The sequence below is a fragment of the Phocoena phocoena genome, chromosome 13 (genome assembly GCF_963924675.1).
Source record: "Phocoena phocoena chromosome 13, mPhoPho1.1, whole genome shotgun sequence".
NCBI classification, from domain to species: domain Eukaryota; kingdom Metazoa; phylum Chordata; class Mammalia; order Artiodactyla; family Phocoenidae; genus Phocoena; species Phocoena phocoena.
The window spans coordinates 52,035,124-52,050,877 of NC_089231.1; the positions used below are offsets into that span (position 1 = coordinate 52,035,124).

Here is a 15,754-nt window from a genome sequence, read left to right on the forward strand (position 1 = left end):
ACTGGGAGGTTCCCCCCACAATCCCTAACCTCCAATGTGATGATATTTGGAGGTAAGGCCTTTGGGAGGTAATTAGGTTTAGATGAGGCAATGAGAGTGGGACTCCCATGATGGGATTAGTGCCTTTCTAAGGAGAGGAAGAGAGACCAAAGTTGTCTCTCTCTCTCTCTCTCTCTTTCTGTCATGTGAAAACAAAGCAAGAAGGCAGCTATCTGCAAGCCAAGGAGAGAGCCCTCAATAGGGAACCAAAGTGGCCACCCCCCTGAACTTGGACTACCCAGCCTCTAGAACTGTGAGAAATAAATTCCTATTGTTTAAATCACCCAGTCTGTGGTAGATTGTTATGGCATCCCAAGCAGACTAAGACAATATGGAAAGGGACATTGTGAACCTAAAGTGATATAATAGAGGTAAACATACTCTGAAAGGCGTTACAATAAAAGGTAAGTATAAAGAATTATACTGCAATTAATTTAATCTTAATGTAGATATATTAAAAGTACTAGTCATCTATTTAAATAATTTAATGATCAAAGTCATCACATACCCCAGGCAAATTCAGCAATACTTATACAAAAATTAAAGAGCTGAATAAATATCTCAATTTCCCAGAGACTGCATACAGAAAATATTCAATTATTCATGTGTGGATTACCCCCATTTTATTTCAGCAAATTACCTGCCCTCTCCATTTGCTAATTACTCTTTTATCTCAGGTTTTCCCCCAAAGTTTGTGGCTTCCCTGCAGCTGTACCTGTCCTCTCTGTTCCTTTAATTGTTTTCACTCCAGAACAGCAACAGAGGACACAACTGCCATGTGAGACAGTCCTACACAAGAGTAGTTCATCCACCACTTCTCATTCTAGCCTATGGCTAATTCTGACTGCATCAATAATTCTGACTGCATCAATCATGAAAATTATCATCAGCCATAGGCCCAAAAGAAATTATACTCTAGTCTAACAGACTGTAAACTAAAATTAAAAACCAAATAAAAAAAAAAAACAACCAAATTTATAGCTGCACAACTCAGAGCTACCAGCGTTCACAAGTACTGCATGCTTCAGTCTTTCACAATATAAATCAAAAGGCCAAATCTATTCTTCCTTTTGGGGTGTATAAATGAGTACACAGAAAAGGATTTGTTTGGTGTTTTTCAATCACAGAAGGATTTTTTTTTTAAGTACCAAATAATCCATAACCTGGCTAATCATCCCATGGGTTACTAAGAATTTGCTATATTTTGCTTTAAATCAAATATAACCATTCCTTATAATGTTCACTTTGAAAACATAATTTTGTAATTATTCCTGATATTATCTCCCAACACAAACAGCAAAAGTCTACAAAGTTAAGAAAGAAATTATCCTAGCTCACATAAAGATATTTTTAAGGTAAATTCTGAAACCTATCAACAGACAAAGATTTTGAAGAACTGTCATAATTGTCTGATGCAAGCCTAAAAATGAATTTTAAATTTTCATAAAATTGCACTTTTTAATAAGAAATGGCAAGAATCACAATATGAGGTTTTTTTTAATTCATCAATTTAAATACTGAAATACAGGTACACCCCTGCTTTATTTATGCATTTTACATCAGGCACATTCCTGGAAAACTGAGTGTGTACTTAAAATGGAGGAAAGACGTGGCAGATTGTATTTTCCAAAGAAAGCCTCACCGATCTATATCCACCCCAAGTGCTCTCCTGACAAGAGGACAATGAATGACAAGTGGCCATCAAGAGGCGGGTCTGTTTTCCTCCCCACTGATCCTGGGGGGACATCTGCAACTGCCTTGGTTAATAGAAGGTGGCAGAAGTGACACCATATGACTTCTGTGCCACCTGTCTGTCCATGTCTCTCTCTCCCCCTCAGGATTCATGCCCCCACATGCCTTGGCAGTTCTTTCATACTAAGTCTGGCTACCCTGAAGCTGCCACAGAGAGGAGACCACTTGGCGAGGCCATAAAGAGGTATAAAGAGATGCCCGAGGAAGCCTGGCTATGCAGCCCCCTCCACTGTTTGACTCTCCTAGCTGGGGCCCTAGATACTGTGGAGCAGAGGCAAGCCATTCCCCACTGAGCCTCTCCAAATCCCTGAGAGGTAGAAGCCCTGAGCATATAAACTGTTTCACACCACTAAGTTTAGGGGTATTTGTTGTGTAACCATTGCAACTAGAACAAAGCAAGTTAAAAATAAGTTACAATCTTTATTAAATTACAGTTCCCTGCAGTACAGCATAGCAAAAATGTGGATAAATTAAAGAGCTAAATATGAAAAAAAGAAAACCATAAAAGTGCTAGAAAAAATAGTTGAACAGCATCTTTTACAATTCTGAGTAAAGTCTCTCTAAGCATGACACAAAACCTAGAAGTCACACACACATATAGGAAGTGTATAAATAGAGAAAACCTGGAAACTCCTCCAAACTGCTGACAGTGGTTGAGGATACACAGATGAGGAAGGAGAAGGCACCTTCACATTTTTCTGTATACATTTTTCAGTTGTTTAGCTTTATTACATACAATTTTCAATTGTTTAGTTTTATAAAGTATTAATTTCATAATTTTAAAAAGAAAATACAAAACAAGAGATACCAACTTTATCCTCTTAAATTGGAACAGATTAAAAATAATATGTCAGTGTACGTGAAGATGGTGTCAAGAGAGCCAGTCATACTGCTGAGAGGGAAACAGAAATTGATATAATCTCTATGGAAGGTACTTGCAAAATGTTTCAAATGCTTTAAAAGATTTTGACCCTGTCTTCAAATTTTTTAAAAGGTACATCTCATGATACTAAATTGTTTGCAGTAAATAAAAATTTAACATAACATATTGAAAAGATGGGGATGCGGCTATTTATGTGTAAACTAAGGTAATCCATAGAAATTCTATGCAGTTATTAAACCATGTTGTAGAAGAAATGGTACTGAGATGGTAAACTATATTATTATTTTATAAAGCAGTATGCAAAGAATTACAATAGAGCACTTTGGTACATAAATTACATTATACATATAACACATGTGCCCAGAAAAACTAGAAAGATAACCCCCAAAATGTGCTTGACGGGATCGCCCTTTGGGGTTTTCCAAGTTTTCTACACTGGGTATGTATCAATTCTAGGAAGCAGCTGGGCGAGAAGGGGCATTTAATACGCAGTATAAGCATCAGAAATGCTGGTATATGTCACTTATAAATAAAAGCTAAAAATAAACAAAAACATGAGGAACTCCAAGTATTTACAGAAACCAACTTTCAAATAGTTACTTCAGCAATGTGGTACACTGCTACTCAGAAGTTTTTACGTCTTTTAACCCTTACCCTAACTTGAGCTATTCTGTGCTTATGAAAAGAAAATATATAGCTAATAAGTACACTCCTTATTGCCACGTGCCTTAAGAGTCTAATTTGTCTTACCACAGGAAAGCATCATGACCAAAAACATCCTAATTAACATTAAATAGCAGTAACAGTAAATGTCCACACAGTAGTTAAGTTTCTGAACAGGTCTAAAATAGGTCTCCTATGCCATCACAAAAAGTCAAATACACTAAACAAATGGGTATCCAATACACACTAAGAGGTATATCCTAATTTATCTGCACAGCTCTTCAAATGAGTGCTGACTGATGAAAGGCATAGGGAAAATGTATCCCAACCTCCTCACTTGACCAGAAAAGGAAAAGCCCAGTTTTCAGCTGTTCCCCTATTTACATATTTTTCATCTCTAAGTTCATTCTCTCCAAAATACAATAACATTCATGAGCTCATAATCTGAGTACAGGCTTTCTTTAAAAGCAACAATTTAAACATACAATGATAACTGGTTAAAAAAAAATAAAAACTTCTACAATTCACGGTTTTAAAGAATACTTCAGGAAAACCACTAATGCACACAAAAGCACATCCAAATCCTTTCTTGGTTCCCACAGTTCAAATGCCAACAAAGCTACTGAACAGCTGTGAAACAGACTAATACTGAGAATTGGAAAAAGTAAACAAAGCAACCCACTCCACTACCAAAATGAGCAGTACAGAATTTTTAATGAGAATGCAATTAACTGACTTTAAAACAAAAGATGACATTTAAAGAAAACATAAAAAAGGAAAAAGGATTAAATGAACAAGGCCAACATTTTACTGGTCTCTTACTCTGGCAGCTTTTTTGTTTCCCCTTAACTTCATCCACCCGATTCATTCTCAACTAAAAGCACTCCCTTCCACTCTGAACCTCCTTAGAACCTCCAAGAGTTATTCCTTAAAAATTCAATAAAATTTAATTCCCTAACTAAACCCATGAATGCTTTTTCTCCTTCCTAAAGAATACCATACCACCCTAGAGAGTTAACACTCTTTCCCTTTGCTAAGCTTTATGAAGACATCTGCCACCGTTAAATGAACCACCTGATGATAGCTTTTGACTCATTCTAATACTCAAATGACCATCTGCTCTACATTTTAATGACATCTCGCCTAAATTCAATAACTTAGAGTATTTACATAGCTTAAGTCTTTTTGCTGGCAAATTTTATGAGACCAGTAAAACACTATGGTCGAGATCAATAACCACAAGTTTCTTAAAAGAGCCAAGAAAAACAGCTCAAATTCATAAAGCACTGATTTATTTAAGTAAAATGTTAAATTTCTAGAGAGAAGAAGTGATTGAAAGAGAGAAGGTTCTCACTACAAGCAGTTCATTATATGAAGCACTTAAACATGGAACAAGAATATGTGAATTATCACTTTGTATAAGAGCAAAAGAAAAAGTAAACAATGTAAATGTTCATTAACAAGAGAGTGAAGATATGTATTAGGTATACAATGGAATACCTAAAATGAATGCTCAAGAGCCACATAATTCAACATGGATGAATCCTTCAACCATAATGCTGAATTTTAAAATTATTCAAGAATACAAAATGTTGCAAATAAAGTACTATGCACTGTCTACAGATATATACAACACAGCATAAATGTAAAGAAACCCATGGGAATTACTAATTTCTACACAGTGGTTACTTTAGGAGAGGAAGGGAATGAAATTGGGAAGAAGTACAGAGTGTTTTAAACATTAGAAACGCTTTATTAAAAAAAAAAAAGAAATGCTTTATTTCTAGATAGGTTCACGTTTATTAATCACTTATCCACTTGGATATATTAAATACTATGTAATAAATTTTAAAACTTGTTTAAAATAAAAAATAAGCATTCCTAGTAGACTAGTATAGTGCCTAGTTAATCCTCTAATCTTTTGCCCTAATTAAAAGATTTTACCTAACCTCAAAAAATAATTTACAAGTCATTAACCAGTGTTTAAAAGCAATTACTTGCTGTGGCATAACCGTTTGCTGATGTCACTCAGTCAACCAAGAATTCCTATTTCTGATTTATGGATTCATTCAATTTTAACCCCAAATCAATGTGACAAGTTTACAGAGATTAAAGAGGGTTAACCAACTTGAGTATGCATCTTATTCTCCCTGAACCATCAAAGTACTTATGGTTTAGAAACTGGCTGAAATGTAATTAAAATTCCTACTGAGGGTGAGGCCTTTGTGACCTGCCAGCTGGTTGGTGTACTCCACATTCCTTACTCTTGAGAAACAGTAAATTAGTGAAAATAGTATTGTTATTATTAATAATACTAACCACTACTTAAATCAGTACCAAGCTAGGTGCTTCACGTATATTTTATTAGCTTTCCCAGCAATACTAAAAGGTAGGCATTATTATCCTCATTTATAGATGAAGAAATTGACCATATGAAGGTACACATTAGTAAGCGGTGGGCTCAAATTCAAACCCATGTGAGGAGGCTGATTACAAAGCTTGGCCTCTTATGCTTTTACCCTACCAGGGTTTTTCCCTCTACTTAGCTCTGATTTTATTTGAAGAATAATTACATATCTAGGGCATCATGTTCCCCATTCAACCTCTGCACTAAAAATATAAGTTATTAAATCCTATTCTAATATTCAAATAAATCTCAAAGAGATACATTTTTTAAATTGAAAAGATTATCTACTTCTTAGTTAATTTCAAAAGTGTTGTAGAGTGAAACACCATCTACTTCCAACCAACTCCTGTTATGAGTTAAGGAGATGTCTTTGAAAGTGCCTCACCCAAAATCTACAACTCTTTCATCATATCTTTTCTGTTGGACAAGTTATTCTCTCATCTATTTTTGCAGCCTCTGCTACTCTACTTTATTATAAGCTTGCATAATAAAATTACAATCATGCCTTACACAGTCCAAACAAAAGAAACAAGGCGTCAAATTAGGCATACAACTGGCAATTTTAGTAATATATTTGTTATTTTTAGCACTTGTTACACAAGAGTAGAAAATTAATGAGGTCAAACAAAAATAAGAATTTTATCCACTTTATTTTTTTCCTAACAGATAAAAATTCATTTTTTCATTTTACAAGCAAAACACCTGTGTACCTTGACCTACTCCAACTTCATTTTACAGGTGAAGAATTAAAGTTTTAAAGAGACTAATGTTATAAGGCAGGGGGAAAAAAAAGACTGACAAACCTAGATTTGAATCTCAACCATCAACCAATTACTTATGAAATCTTGGGCAAATTAGTTCATTTCTCATAGCCTGTTTTCTCATAAGTAAAATGAAGGCTATCAAACAACACTTTTATGAGGTTTAAATGAGATAAAGTATATAAAAAGCTTAGCATAGTTCCTGACACATGATGGAAGCTCAGTAAATGTTAGTCCATTCCCCTACTTAACGAGGCCATGTGAGAAAATCTAGAATGAACAAATACCTTGACTTCCCTACTAAGCTCGTGCATTTTCCACTACTCCATGATAAGAGACTGGGAAAGAGGGGCAAGCAAGGCACCACAATGTAAAATATTACCATCTCAAGCTTTTATGATTTATTATCACTAGCCCTGCAAAACTCCCAAAATTCAAATAATGATTTTTAACATCAAAACGTTTCTACCCCATTTCTTGATTTTTTTCAGAACAAAATTATCATCAAGAAGATAAATCCATCCCAGGAGAAAGCTATATACTCTTATCATGAGTGTGCTTAGAGAATATAAACTAACCCTAACCACAGCAAGCATCTACAAAAGTAAATATGCTCCCAAAGGCAATCCAAAGCCAGAAATGAATGTCTGGACTACCTGCTGCATTCCATTATCTCCTCCATTAATTTAAACCCCACCTTATCTTAGTTGTGTCCTACAAGTTCATTTAAAAGCCCGCTGTTTAGAATTCAGAACCATTTTCCCTCAGAAACAAAGTTTTAAAGATAACTTAGGTACCAGACTATTTCACAAGAACTTATTTACATAGAGCTAATCTATGGGCAAAGATCAAAATTGTTCCTGTGTTCCTAGTTCCATCTGAGGAGGTGGTTTAATCGCTGTAATGCAAACATGATGATAAAAGAAGGCAAGCTAAATTGGTATGGGGACATATGAAAGTATATGAGTAAAGAAACAGGCTTAGGAGAATGAGGAGTGTTCTAAAAAAGCCATTTCCCTACAGATACTTAAAATGCCTAAGCTCCTGCTTGGTGACAGTGCAATGGTTTTCAAAGTGAAGTACATGACCCAGGAAATACAAAAGATGATCCTCTGAAATTAAAGAGATAAGCCCACAATCTCTTATCTGTTCCAAAATCCCAAAACTCTTAAGTTTTCTGTAAATGAGCAGGAAACTCATTTAGTGGTAAATCCTGATCTGAACAAACAAGAGGCTGTGTAGTCTTTATTTACCCCCTTAGTATAACCACTCATATGCTTCCTGCAGAAATATTGGTGTATCTGATGACAGGGTGCTGCTGTGGACCTGGAAGTGGGCATTAACAAAAGTTTATAAATTCAGTCCCAAGCATTCTGAATAAAGCATTGTGGACCTCCATTAATACTTTTATATTTACTATTTTTCTTTTTTCTTTTTTTTTTGGCCACACCACACAGCTTGTGGGATCTTAGGTCCTGACCAGGGATTGAACCCAGGCCCTCAGCAGTGAAAGCTCGGAGTCTCAACCACTGGACTGCCAGGGAATTCCCTATATTTACTATTTTGCTAAAAATCTATGAATGAAATTAGGTTATTAATTGTACATTATTCAGCTGATACTAGCACCCTCAGTGGGTCTCCACAAAAAAAAGAAAAAAAAAATCACACACGGAATACAAGGTGTACTAAAGGTGAGTGGGAGTTTGACAGCCTGAGGGTCTAACACTGTTGCTCACTTCTTGCACATTAAGACGGGCTGCACCTATTTTGTGGCTAGTTAAGCAGTCTTGTGGAGCCCCTCCTAATGATACAAAACAACATGTTGATTATCTTGCAACAAAGTGCTTGAGGGTCAAAATTAAGAATAGTTCCATTTTTTTTTTAAATAAAATAAGTATTCCCAAATTGCACACCTTTTCTGGAATGAAAAGTGGTTGTTAACGGTGTGCTCCCTAGAAGATACATATATTTTTAAATTATACCATTTAATCTATCCCTTCCAGGTAAACGTGATGTCTGACAATAAATAAGAAAATAAACGCAGTCCAAAAGAAACTAGAGTAAGCACCGTGAAAACTGACATTTGGAGATACTTCCATCATTATATGGTCTTTAATGCTGAAACAATGTGTATCACCAATAAACTCTAATATCTGCATCCATAAAGGAAAATCACTTTTATTTCATTTTAAATTCAGTGGATTTTGAATTTATTTATTCACAATGTAAAAGTGAAACACTGTCCAATTCGTTTGTTAGAAATGATCAGCATCAGAAAAGATGGAAAATTACTAGCTAAATTTCAATAAAAATGTTTACTTAACTGGTAAATGGGATAGAAAAATAAGACTGAGATTTGGTAAACATATTGTATTAATCAGGGTCCAGTCAGGAGACAGGAAACCACACCACTTCTAAAAATGGGGAAACAATGAAAAATAGTATTATTAAAATGTAAGAGGCGGGGACTAACATGGTGCAGTGGTTAAGAATCTGCCTGCCAAGGCAGGGTACATGGGTTTGAGCCCTGGTCTGGGAAGATCCCACATGCCCCAGAGCAACTAAGCCCATGTGCCACAACTACTGAGCCTGTGCTCTACAGCCCGCGAGCCGCAACTACTGAAGCCCGCACGCCTAGAGCCTGTGCTCCACAACAAGAGAAGCCACTGCAATAAGAAGCAGGCACACCGCAACAAAGAGTAGCCCCCACTCGCCACAACCAGAGAAAGCCCGTGCGCAGCAACAAAGACCCAATGCAGCAGTAAATAAATTTTAAAAAAGAAATAAATCATGGCATATTAAAAAAAAAAAAAAAAAAGGAAGAGGCTTAAAGAAGGGGTCTCATAGGGCTGGGATCCAGACTTTTAGGGTTGCACTGGCAGGTGCTAGCGTCACGGGGCGGGGGGCGCACATCAGGCTACTTCTGATGGTGTTGGAAATAAGCAAACTGGAATCAAATACTGACACTGAAATCCTGCTCAGTGAAATGATACCTGTAGGAAGAGCAAGCAAAACAAGAAAGAGTATATCCCACCCCACCCCCAGCCCAGCCTCAGGGGCAGGAGCGCAGAGGGTGAACTGAAGGCAAGAGACAACAGCTTCATAACCAGCAAGGACACATCAGAAATGCCCTTCTTCCCTTTGGATCTATCGTCTATCTTCGTGAGGTCTCCTGAGAGCTAATGCGTCCAACAAAATCAAGAATGGAAACAAACTCAATTTAGAATCAGACTTGATTTACTAACATACTAAACCACGATTTCCAAAAACAATGAAGAAAAATCACATTGCTCTCATTAAAAAGAAAAATAATAATTTGATGAGATGAAAAGCAAAATACCAAAATACCACCCTGAGGTTAGATCCTTTCAGTCTAAGTCTTTATCCTTTTTCTACATGTATTTTTCCATAAAAAGAACTTTTAGTCTTTTTTCAAACTTACATAAAAAACACAGTATTATCTCCAGTATCTCTTTGAAATCTACTTTTTCACTCACCATATATCTGATAAATATAGGCTAATTCTTTCATTTTAACTGATAATATTTTATTGTATGGGACTCATGCAACATAATATACTCTACATATAAATTTTCTGTCACTTCAAATTACTGCTTTTATGAGCAAGACTGCAGTGAATTTCTTTATACATATCTCTTTATGGATGTGTGCTTGAGAATCTCATGACGTAACATTTAGAAGTAAATTTTCTCAGTTGCAGGATACATGAATTTTTTTTTTAATTTACAAGATGTTGCCAAACTGCTTCTCAAAGTAGTTGTACTAATTTACAATCCCACCAGTAACTTGAGAGTTCTGATTTCCCCATATTCTTTATCAATGCATACTATTTTTAGACTTTTAATCAATCTAAATGGGGTGAAGTCTCTTTTTTTAATTTGTATTTCCCAGGTTAGCTGTGATTTAGCTGTATGAATAGATATTAGCTCTTTACTATTAACATTAAATCAAATTTTCAAAGGTAGAGGGAAATTTATATTTAAATTGATATAATCCATTTATTTCACTGCTAAACGAAAAAGCTAGCTAGCTGGCTTCTAACTTCTAAATGAAAATTTTCTCCCACACCAGGTAATGTATCTATGCTGCCCCTGAGCACACACATACAAGCATAAATATTAATAAGCCAATTTTTCTCATAAAACAAAAGAAGCTTTATGAACAAGGTGAGTTTCAGTAAGATCTGATAGTTTAGAGATATGACCATGTCACATCTTCTGCCAAGAGCAGAGCTTGGCTTCAAGAGTGCAGGATGACTGGGACTTTGGGCCACTGTTTGGAACAAAGAAAACATAAAAGATGAAGAACCCCAATAAAGTAAAAAAACAATACCATGTAGTAAAGGCTAACCAGCTGAGCTGGAGAATCTGACAGCCTCATGTGCAGCCCAATTACTTGCTTTGAGAGCAATTACTTTGCAAAAACTCTTTCACAGGACTGATATGTTTTCTTAAAGGAGGCTAAAGATAATTGCATGTAATAAACTACCTGTCATGTTGGATACACACAGAAAAACCATTAATCTCCAACAATGTTACATTAAGTTAATCAAATAACCATATCACAGACTAGAATTATTTAAATTTCCTAATCAATTTTCCCTCAGGAAAAGTAATACAAATGGTGATCATTTCTGAACTACTATACTATAAATGGAAGAGAGAATGATGAGGAAAAGCAAGGAACTGGGTTTTCATCCCTACATCTGCCATTCACCAGCTTTGTGACTGGACAAGTCTCTTCATCTCTCCAAGCCTTCCCTTTTATCTGTGTTAGGCTAATATCTATCTAACCGCAGATCAAACGAGTCCAAAGTTCTTTGAAAAGAGCATTTTATTCAGAAAATATTCATCCAGAGCTATGGATTTGCTAGAAAACGGAGATACAAGGAACACACACACACACACACACACACACACACACACACACACTCCTTCCTCTCAAACTAATAAACTCATGCAAAAGACAATTACAACACAGCATACCTGTGGCAGTAGACAGAAGCAAGCGCACTGTGGTCACACTGCCTAGCAATTAAGGAAGGTGGAAGAGAGAACCTGGTGGGCAGCTACCGGGAAATACATCCAAAAGCAATACCTAATCCAGAGAGATAAGGCTGTAAAGTTTAGAACGAGAATATATATTAAGACAGCATTATATTTGCAAACAAATACATATATTAGAAAGCTGTTTCGGGACTTCCCTGGTGGCACAGTGGTTAAGAATCCGCCTACCAATGCAGTGGACTCGGGTTTGAGCCCTGGTCCGGGAAGATCCCACATGCCGCGGAGCAACTAATCCTGTGCATCCCAACGACTGACTGAGCCTGCGCTCTAGAGCCCGCAAGCCTGGGTGCCACAACTACTGAAGCCCACACACCTAGAGCCTGTGCTCCGCAACAAGAGAAGCCACCGCAATAAGCCCGTGCACCACAACGAAGAGTAGCCCCCTCTCGCGGAAACTAGAGAAAACCTGCACGCAGCAACTAGGACCCAACACAGCCAAAAATAAATAAAATAAAATAAATAAATTTTTTTTAAAATAGTAGTTAGAAAAAGAGTAGTGTTTTTTGTTTTTTATAAAGAAAGCTGTTTCATGTTCCTTTATTTCCTCCCCTTCTTCCTGCCCAATAATGTCAGTCTCCAAAACTGAAGACATATATTACTGACAAACAATGAAGGCTTGGAATCAGCTGAAGGGAAAAGGAAACAACAAAGAGCCTGGACATTTCAAAAGACAAGCAGTCACTTAGCATCCTGGTATTCAAAATGTGTCCATGAGCCAGCATCATCTGCATCACCTGGGCGCTTTTAAACTACTCTTGCTGAATCCCATACCTACTGAATGAGAATGTCTATTTTTAAAGGTTCCCAGTTAATCTGCAAGCTCGCTGTCCGTTTGAGAAGTACTGACAGAGGGATAACTATTTCTTGAGATCTTCAAGTTGATTTCTTGAGGTCCTCAGTTGCTGCAATTTACAAGGAGTATTAAAACTAGATGGACTTTCATCACTTAAAACATTGTTTTAGCAGATGAAGATAAAAAAGAAGACATTTTACTTAGTATTTAAAATAGATAGGATCTATAGGAAAATCAAGTTTTCCTTACAGATGCCATTAGTAAAAAACCTCTCACAAAATCTCATCCTTTCCAGGTCTGGCATCCTATTCCCCAAACATTGTTCACACAAGCCCTGTTTTTTCCTAAGACTCTGTCCCCTGATAATACTCTTTTCTCCTGTAGTTCTAGAAACAGATCAGAAGAGAAAGAGGAGGCCTCAAAAAGGCAACGCTGAGGGTTATTAAGCCATTTCACTTTTTATCCAGGGTCAGCACTTCTAGACCTTCGATTGAATAATAACGTCTAAGGAGCTGGTCCACAAATGACCTACGAAGCACTCTTTGCTAGGGGTGCAAGAAAAGTACAAAGAACTGCCCCCTAAACAGCCTGGACCAAAAATACCAGAAACTAGTTTTAAATAAACCTAATCATCTATACTCCTAACTTTCGTTATCCATACCCAGGAGAGTAGAAAGAACTTTTATAGGAAACCCACATTTATTTTCTCCACTCTTTCTCTGGTAACAATACAACACTGTAGTCAAGTGACCAAAAAACAAGCATTAAGTAAAAACACATTTCTCCCCAAATCCTATAAAATCAGTCCCTAAATGATAAAAGGTCAACTATACCTACTTGATTACAGACTTCACAAAATTAACTCCAAACTTAATTCACCAATAACATATATATTTTCACGATCTTCTTGCTCACGACAAATTAACCAAATATATCTGGATACAAAATAGAAGTTATATCATTCAAATATATACTAAATGCTCCTCTTCTCAAGGTTTTACTATCTTAGACCATAAATTCAAATTTATCATGTGTCACCTGAAAGAAAAAAAAAAACGAAGCTTCTGTGCCAAAATGTTACAGACCCCACATACAACCCTCAGACCAAATCTCCAACACACAGTAAAGAAATATCAGAAAGATTCAAAATGACTCAACCATTCCAGAATCCTTAATTCTCAGGAAAGTTTCACAGAATTTTATTTTAAAAGCTACCCATTTCTTAATTCCCAAACAGACTGCAATAAATTTTCTGTTCATATAATGTGGGTAACAAGTAAGGAACAAAGAATGAATAACCAAAGACAATCTCAGTTGTCCTGGTAAATATTACAAGACTTTTAAAAACTAACTATGAAATTTAAGAACACAAAAGGCATAAAAATATAACATACACCTAGGTACCACCACCCAGTTTAAGACATAAAACTTACCCAAAAAATTACTACACTCCACTTCCTTCAGTATAAAGAGAGCCACTCCCTTGAACTTGGCATTTATTATTATTTTTTGGTACACTTTTACCACATATGTACATATTCCCAAACCAATGAGTACCAACCCGCAGCAATCATACCTGGCAATGTCTGAAAAATGTTGGGTTATCATAACTGCAACCAGTGGGTAGAGGCCAGGGATGCTGGCCACAGTGCACAGGACAGCCCCCTCCAGCAAAGAATTATTTTATCAGTCCAAAACAGCAATAGCGCCAAAACTGAGAAACCCTGTCCTAAACAACAAACAGTACTGTTCTACATTTTAACATACTATACGTTTTCTTTTTAAAGAAACTTTACTTTCTTGCTTTATTTGCTTAACATTAATTTTCTCCAGAAGTGTTTTTAAAATGTTTGCTAACAGAATCAGATGAACAAGATGAACTGATACATACCAACAAATTAAATAATGTGTAAAATTATCCTGTAAACTAAGATTTTTAAACCTCTGAAAAATACCTGTTTTTACATAAGATAACGAAACTATTTACACGACAGATATACTCCATACCAGAAAACATACAGACAACATGAATATCCCTTCAGAAATTGCTGTAGTACAGGATTTGTTACACTTTACTTTTACCCTGGAAAGATATTTAAAATACCCCATAAACCTACAATTACTGATCCCAAGATGCCTCCAAATTATTGAGCTCAAACTTTAGCTTGAGCTAGCAGGAATATGCCCCATACAGTGTTGTAGGAGGGTAAATTGGGAAAATGTCTTCCCAAGGCATTTAGTCAACATCTCTCAAAATATTAAATATGTGCACTCTTTGATGCAGCAATTCCACTTCCAAAGTACTCAGTACACATGCACAGGATATATGTACAAGGAGTCATTCAATGCATCACCGTAAATAAGAAAACCTGAAAGAATACAAATGCCCATGAACAAAGCACTGGTTAAATAAATTACTGCATCCAATCACTGTAATATTATGCAGCTATGAAAGAATAAGGCAGACATCTATGTGCTAACATGGAACAATCACTAATAGGTACTATTAAGTTAAGAAGCAAAAGTACAGAAAAGAATATAGTGTATTACCACTGGGCCTTAAAAGGGTTGCAGATTTACAACACGTTAATACATATGCTTGCAATGAGTATTCTGTAAGAACACACAAGAAACTGGTCCTGCACATAAATCCTCTGCAATGTTTAAAAAGCCAGCAAAGAAACACAATTTTATGAATTATCTCTTCAAAAACTGAACTGCCTTGTATTAATTTCCTTTTTATTGGTGCTAACAATAACTATGTACCTAGTTCAGGATTTGTTAGGTTTTGCCAAACTCAATCATAAAGCTTTAAAAATAGCTTATTTAAGCATTCTGAAAATTATCAAATTTTAAATTTGAAACTATTTCCTACTGAACAGAGTACCAAGGATAAATCTATGTGAAAATGAATTCGATTAAATTATTTTGAGAGCAAGCTTTCAGTTTATCATATTATATAAAAATCCTAGAGTCAATAACAAACAGTTCCCTGAAATTTGGTGAATCAAGAAGGACACTGACTCATTGCTGTGTTAATGGATAAGTCTCTGATATAACCTTACAAATGAACTGAGACGTTAAAAGATATCAAGTGTCCCCTATACCTATCTTCCACTTGAAAAGAGTATTTAACACAAAGAAAGGGTTCAACAGCTTAGGCTGTTTTTCCCTCTATTGGTATAAAGATACACAACGAAACAAAATGAAAAATCATTCCACAGGGTACTAAGTAGCAGCATTCAGCTACTGAACTCCATGTCTTTCTATGTGTTAGATGAGGAGGAAAAAAGGCTATCGCAACAAATCCGAGGTACCAACGGCCCCTCGACAATTGTAACCGGTCAACTAAACACCATATGGCAAGGC

General features: G+C 36.1%; 1 protein-coding gene across 1 annotated transcript in view; it reads right to left on the bottom strand.

Annotated features, from left to right (window-relative positions):
• Positions 1-15,754, bottom strand: part of MIB1 (MIB E3 ubiquitin protein ligase 1) — a 113,233-nt gene that overhangs the window by 96,846 nt on the left and 633 nt on the right. The window lies entirely within an intron of this gene.